The sequence below is a fragment of the Dipodomys spectabilis genome, unplaced genomic scaffold (assembly GCF_019054845.1).
Source record: "Dipodomys spectabilis isolate Male_0828 unplaced genomic scaffold, ASM1905484v1 ptg000197l, whole genome shotgun sequence".
Lineage (NCBI taxonomy): Eukaryota > Metazoa > Chordata > Mammalia > Rodentia > Heteromyidae > Dipodomys > Dipodomys spectabilis.
The window spans coordinates 16,308,589-16,314,771 of record NW_024870874.1 but is presented as its reverse complement, the minus strand read 5'-3'; positions in this window follow the sequence as shown (position 1 = coordinate 16,314,771).

The window sequence follows — 6,183 nt, the reverse complement described above, 5'->3', positions numbered from 1 at the left end:
GTACCTAGAGCCTTTTGTGGGTTACTTACACATTTAAAGAGATGTTTAAAAATGTACCTTTTGGCTGGGCACTGGTGGCTCATGCCTGTAATCCTAGCCACTCAGGAGGCTGAGATCTGAGGATGGCGGTTCAAAACCAGCCTGGGCAGGAAAGTCCATGAGACTCTTATCTCCAATAAACCACTTACAAAACCGGAAGTGGTACAGTGGCTCAAGTGGTAGGGCTAGCCTTGAGTTGAAGAGCTGAGGGACAGCGCCTAGGCCCAGAGTTCAAGCCCCATGAACGACAAAAAAATAAAACATGCACCTTTTGGCGCTGGGAAAGTAGAGTGCCTAGCAGGCATGAAGACCTGGGTTCGATTCCTCAGTACCACCTACACAAAAAAAGCCGGAAGTGGTGCTGTGGCTCAGTGGCAGATCTTGCCTGCTATGGATTCCATCCCCAGAAAAGGGGTGGGGTGAAGGTGGTAGAAAGGGGGCACGTATCTTTTTTCCTAGTCTTTGGGTTTTGTGGGGAAAGTCATTCAGGAAATCTAGTCCACCTGGAAACGGTTCTCTGCAGAGGTTGAAACTGGAGATGTGGTCAAAGAAAGCTGAAGATGGGAAGATGAAGGCTGTTTTCAGTCTGTAAGCTTCATGGTTTTTGGTGCTTCTGGACAGTGAGCAGGAGCTGAGGGGGCTGCTGAGTGCCACCCTTGCCTGTGGGTGGGACCTGATAGCTGAGGAAAGGTGAGTTCTCCAAGGTGTTTGGCATTCTGTAGCCGGTGCTGTCCTTAGGTGGGGCTAGATCAGGTCACCTTTGCCATTGTGCCAGTTTAGGTCAGTTCCTCACCACAGCACCACTGGTGAGAACAATGGATTATAGGCTTGGCATAGTTCAGGTCAGACACAGCTTTAAATATGTGATGAGAAAATTGCACACAAAGAGCCTGGCTTTTGGGGCTGGGAAGGTGGCTCAGTGGTAGAGTGCTTGCCTTGCATGCATGAGTCCCTGGGTTCGACTCCTCAGCATGACATAAGCAGAAAAAGCTGGAAGTGTGCTGTGCCTCAAGTGGTAGAGTGCTAGCCTTGAGCTGAAGAGCTGAGGGACAGTGCCCAGGCCCAGAGTTCAAGCCCCACTACCGACAATAAATAAAATATTCAAAAAAAGGAGCCTGGCATTTATAATGAACGTGTCTTTTGTTATGTTTTTTAATTTTTATTTTATTATAAAGGTGATGTACGGTTACATAATAAGTCGGGTTACAGTTACATAAGTTAGGTAGAGTACATTTCTTTTTTTTTTTTTTTTTTTCATTTTTTTCTTTGTCAGTTGTGGGGCTTAAACTCTGGGCCCAGGTACTGTCCCTGAGCTCTTCTGCACAAGGGTAGCACTCTTCCACATGAGCCACAGCACCACTTCCGGTTTTTCTGGTGGTTTATTGAGATAAGAGTCTCATGGACTTTCCTGCCCGGGCTGGCTTTGAACTGTGATCCTCAGATCTCAGCTTCTTGAGTAGCTAGGATTACAGGTGTGAGCCACCGGTGCCTGGCTGCATTTCTTTTTGGACAGTTACCTTCCCTCTTTCCCAGTTTATTTTCAGCGTAGTGTCCAGTGAGTACCACTATTTGTTCACCCTTGGTTCCTTCATTTCTGTGTGTTTTTTTTTGAAAAAATAAAAGGGGGGGGGTGACATTGTCCAAGAAAGAAATGTACTCTTTATAACCCCTCTGTACATCAACTTCAGAATAATAAAAAATTAAAACAAAAAGCTTGTTTCCATGTTGTGGATGTGTCTTCTGTCACATTGCAGATGCTTCAGGCTAGCCTACAGCGGGAAGTGGGCAAATCCTGGGTTCTTGGAGTTCTGCTACAGGAATTGGCCAGACGTGACCCAGACCTTCCAGGATTAGAGGTCCTGTCTGCATTGGATGGATCCTGCGCTGCTTCCTGAGAGGCTGATGGAGTAGGCGGACAGTGGGCCAAGGGGTCGGCGGTGGAAGGAGCAATGAATGCTTCGTTTCCAGTCAGGGCCCCTGCCTAGCTCTGTCAGCATATGATTCTGGAGGGTCTCCTGCCTATTTTCCCTCAGCCCCAGTGAGGCCCCTGCCACCTGAAAGCCAGCCTTCTGCATCCAGCTCTTCTGAAGGTGGCATGGAGGCGGAGTGGGAGTGGGTACAGAGCACATTGAGTAGAGGAGGAAGGACAGTTTTCAGTGGAAGTTGTAAGGGGAAGGGAGCTATAGGCAGAGGTTCCCATCTCCATGTTTTCCGAAGTTGGCCTTTCTTTTTTTTTTCTTTTTTTGGTGCCCATCTTGGGGCTTGAACTCAGGGCCTGCACACTGTCCCTGAGCTTTTCTTTTTTTTGTCAGTCATGGGGCTTGAATTTAGGGCTTGGGTATGCTGTTCCTGAGTTTTTATGGTCAAGGTTAGTGCTCTACCACTTTGGGCCAAAGCTCTACTTCTGATTTTCTGGTGGTTAACTGAAGATAAGTCTCATAAACTTTTCTGCTTAGTCTGGCTTTGAACTGCTATTTTCAGATCTCAGCTTCCTGAGTAGCTAGGATTACAGATATGAGCCACTGGTGCACAGCTGAGGTTGCCCTTTTATGAGGAACAATTTGTGTCCCAGAGTTATGTGAAAATTGAGCCCTTTGTTCCCAGTGACTGACCTACAAGTCTGATGTGCCTTCTTCTGTTTATGGACTTAAAGGCATCTTGTCCTGGCACCTTTTTTATTTTTTGTGGGTCGTGGAGCTTGAACGCTGGGCCTGGGTCCTGTTCCTCAGCTCTTCAGCTCAAGGCTAGCACTCTACCACTTGAGCCACAGCTCTACTTCCGTTTTTTTTAGTCATTTATTGGAGATAAGAGTCTCATGACTTTCCTGCTTGGGCTGGCTTTGAACTGCAATCCTCAGATCTCAGCCTCCTGAGTAGCTAGGATTACAGGCATGAGCTTCCAGTGGCCAGCCACAATCACCACTTTTAACCAACTTCTGTTGACTCTCCCCATCTCCTTAAGGACATTTTCCCAGAATTCTTTCCCTGTAAATACACCCCATCATTAAGTCCATCCAGTCAGAAGGTTAGATCTCAAACCTGAGTTACACTGGAGCCCTCTGCTATGGGGTAGGCCTCTGCTTCATGGATGTGATACTTCCCTTCTTTCTGGTCCAGAAGCTCTGGGATTGAAGATGGTGGATTGTGGGCACACAGGGAGACAGGAAAGAGAAGGCAGAAATCTTTAAGCCCTTCCTTCCCTAAGACAACTCCCCTCTAGACACCTGAGATGGTCTGAGCAGGCAGCTCCCTGCCGTGTTAAAGTTCCTGGGTTGGTGATTCTGTTGAGATTGAGGGGTCCTAATGCCAGTGAGAACTCCGCGGCTCTGGACACCATCACAGCGAATGGGAAAAGCACCACACTTTCTTGGTGTAGCCATTTTGTTTTTTAGTGCTTTGGATTTAGTGCTTTGATTTTCAGCTGCTTTCTGAGCATCCTAAGGACAGGACCACTCAGCCTCGGAAGAAGTGACAAGGAACCATTGTCCCCCCCACCATGCTGACATAGTGGCAGCTGTGTGACTTCCTTTGGCTTCAGCTGACTCTTGATTTTTTTCTGTAAACTTCACTGTGCATATCTTTCATGTAGCCCGCTTCAAGTTATTTTTGTGAAAAAGTATTTTCAAAAAAATCTGTCTTTTAGGAATAATAAAAGTGTTTTAAAATTAGATAATGGTGATGGTTGTATAACTTTGTCAATATACTACAGACCTCTGAATGGTACACTATTAAGCAGATAGGTATGTAGAGTATATCAATAAAACAAAAATCCTTGAGGTCACGGGGATGGTGGATATGTATGGGGGTTGGGCAGCACATGACCCCCTAATTCACCCATTCAAATCTTCATACATGAGGGATCTAAGTGGTCCATTGGAGGGTGTCCTTCATGCACCTTCATTACTCCTGGCATCAAAACCACCTGAGAGCTGCCACCATCTGGGGTTTGGATCCAGTAGCTCTGACCCTATGGACACCACTGGGGGCATTAATTGGAGATAAGTCTCATAGATTTTCTTGCCTAGGCTGCCTTCCGGTTGTGATCCTCTAAGTCTTAGCTTCCTGAGTAGCTATGATTATGATACCAGCATCCAGCTTCCCATTATCTTCCTATTGTTTTAAATTTATTCATTTACTTTTGGTCATGGGTCTTGAACTCTGGGCCTGGACACTGTCCCTGAGCTTGTCTGCTCAAGGCTAGCGCTCCACCACTTGAGCCACAGCTCCACTTCCTGGTTGTTTTTATTTATTTTTTGTGCATTGTGGGTCTTGAACTCAGGGCTTAGGCACCATCCCTGAGCTTTTGTGGTTGAGGCTAGCCCTCTACCAATTTGAGCCACAGTGCCATTTCCAGTATTCTGGTGGTTAATTGGAGATAAGAGTCTCATGGGATTTCACTGCCTGGGCTGGCTTTAAACCGCAGCCCTCAGATTTCAGCCACCTGAGTAGTTAGCATTATAGGTGTGAGCCATTAGTGCCTGGCTCCAGTATTTTCTTGATTAAGGAAGGAACCGCTGTAAAACTTCACTCATCTGGGAGTCTGCTCCAGGTATGACAATGGTCCACTTCTAGAACTGACAACAGGCTGACCATGGAAGGGGCTGCCCTAGGTTGATCTTAAGACATACCTAGAGTTTACTTTTAAAACTAAAATCTTAGCAGGGTGCTGGTGGCTTACACTTGTAAGCTATTCAGGAGGCTGAGATCTCAGGATCATGGTTCAAAGCCAGCCCAGGCAGAAAAAGACATGAGTCTCATCTCCTATTAGCCTAAAAATCAGAAGTGGAGCTGTGGCCAAAGTGGTAGAGCACTAGTCCTAAGCAAGAGCTGAAACAGCGTTCAGGCCCTGAGTTCAAGTGCCAAGACCTACAAAATAAAAAACTGGTGCCTCATACCTGTAATCCTGGCTACTCAGATGCCTGAGATCTGAGGATCATGGTTTGAAGCCAGCCAGGGCACAAAAGTGAGATATCTTCAATTAACCACCAGAAAACCAGAAGTGGAGCAGTGGCTCAAAGTTGTAAAGCACTAGCCTTGAGTGTAACTGCTCAGGGACAGCACCCAGGCCCTGAGTTCTGGCACCACGACTGACAAAAACAAAAAAACCCACCCAATGTAGAATTTTTTTTTTTCACTCATGGGGCTTGAACTCTGGGCCTAGACCCTGTCCCTCAGCTCTTCAGCTCAAGGCTAGTGCTCTACCACTTGTCACAGCGCCACTTCTGGTTTTTCTGGTGGTTTATTGGAAATAAGAGTCTCATGGACTTTCCTGCCCAGGCTAGCTTTGAACGGTGATCTTCAAGATCTCAGCCTCCTTAGTAGCTAGGAATATAGGCATGTGCCACCAGCACTCGGATATAATAATTTTCTTAAAAAATCTAGGGGCTGGGCTGGGAAGATGGCTCAGTGGTAGAGTGCTTGCCTTGCATGCATGAGGCCCTGAGTTCGATTCCTCAACACCACATAAGCAAAAAGAAAAAAAAAGCCGGAAAGTCCGTGGGCAGGAAAGTCCGTGAAACTCTTATCTCCAATAAACCACCAGAAAACTTGAAGTGGCACTGTGGTTCAAGTGGTAGAGCTCTAACCTTGAGCTGAAGAGCTGAGGAACAGCGCCCAGACCCACAGTTCAAGCTCCACAACCACCAAAAAAAAAAAAAAAAAATGAGAGGAAGAAAGAAAAAAGAAAAAAGGCAGAAGTAGCACTGTGGCTCAAGTGGTAGAGTTCTAGCCTTGAGCAAAAGAATCTCAGGGATAGTGCCTGGGCCCTGGATTCAAGCCCCAGGACTGGCAGCAGCAACAACAACAAATCTAAGCCAGGCATCGGTGGCTCACGCCTGTAATCCTAGCTAAACAGGAGACAGATCTGAGGATCACAGTCTGCAGCCAGCCTGGGCAGAAAAGTCAAAGAGACATCTCCAAGTAACCCCCAGAAAACTGGAAGTGTCACCATGGCTCAAAGTGATAGAAGGCTAGCCTTGAGCAATAAAGCTCAAGGACAGTGTCCAGGCTCTGAGTTCAAGCCCTAGACCAACAGAAAAAGCTGAAAGTGGCCGGGCGCCAGTGGCTCACGCCTGTAATCCTAGCTACTCAGGAGGCTGAGATCTGAGGCTCACGGTTCAAAGCCAGCCCGGGCAGGAAAGTCCGT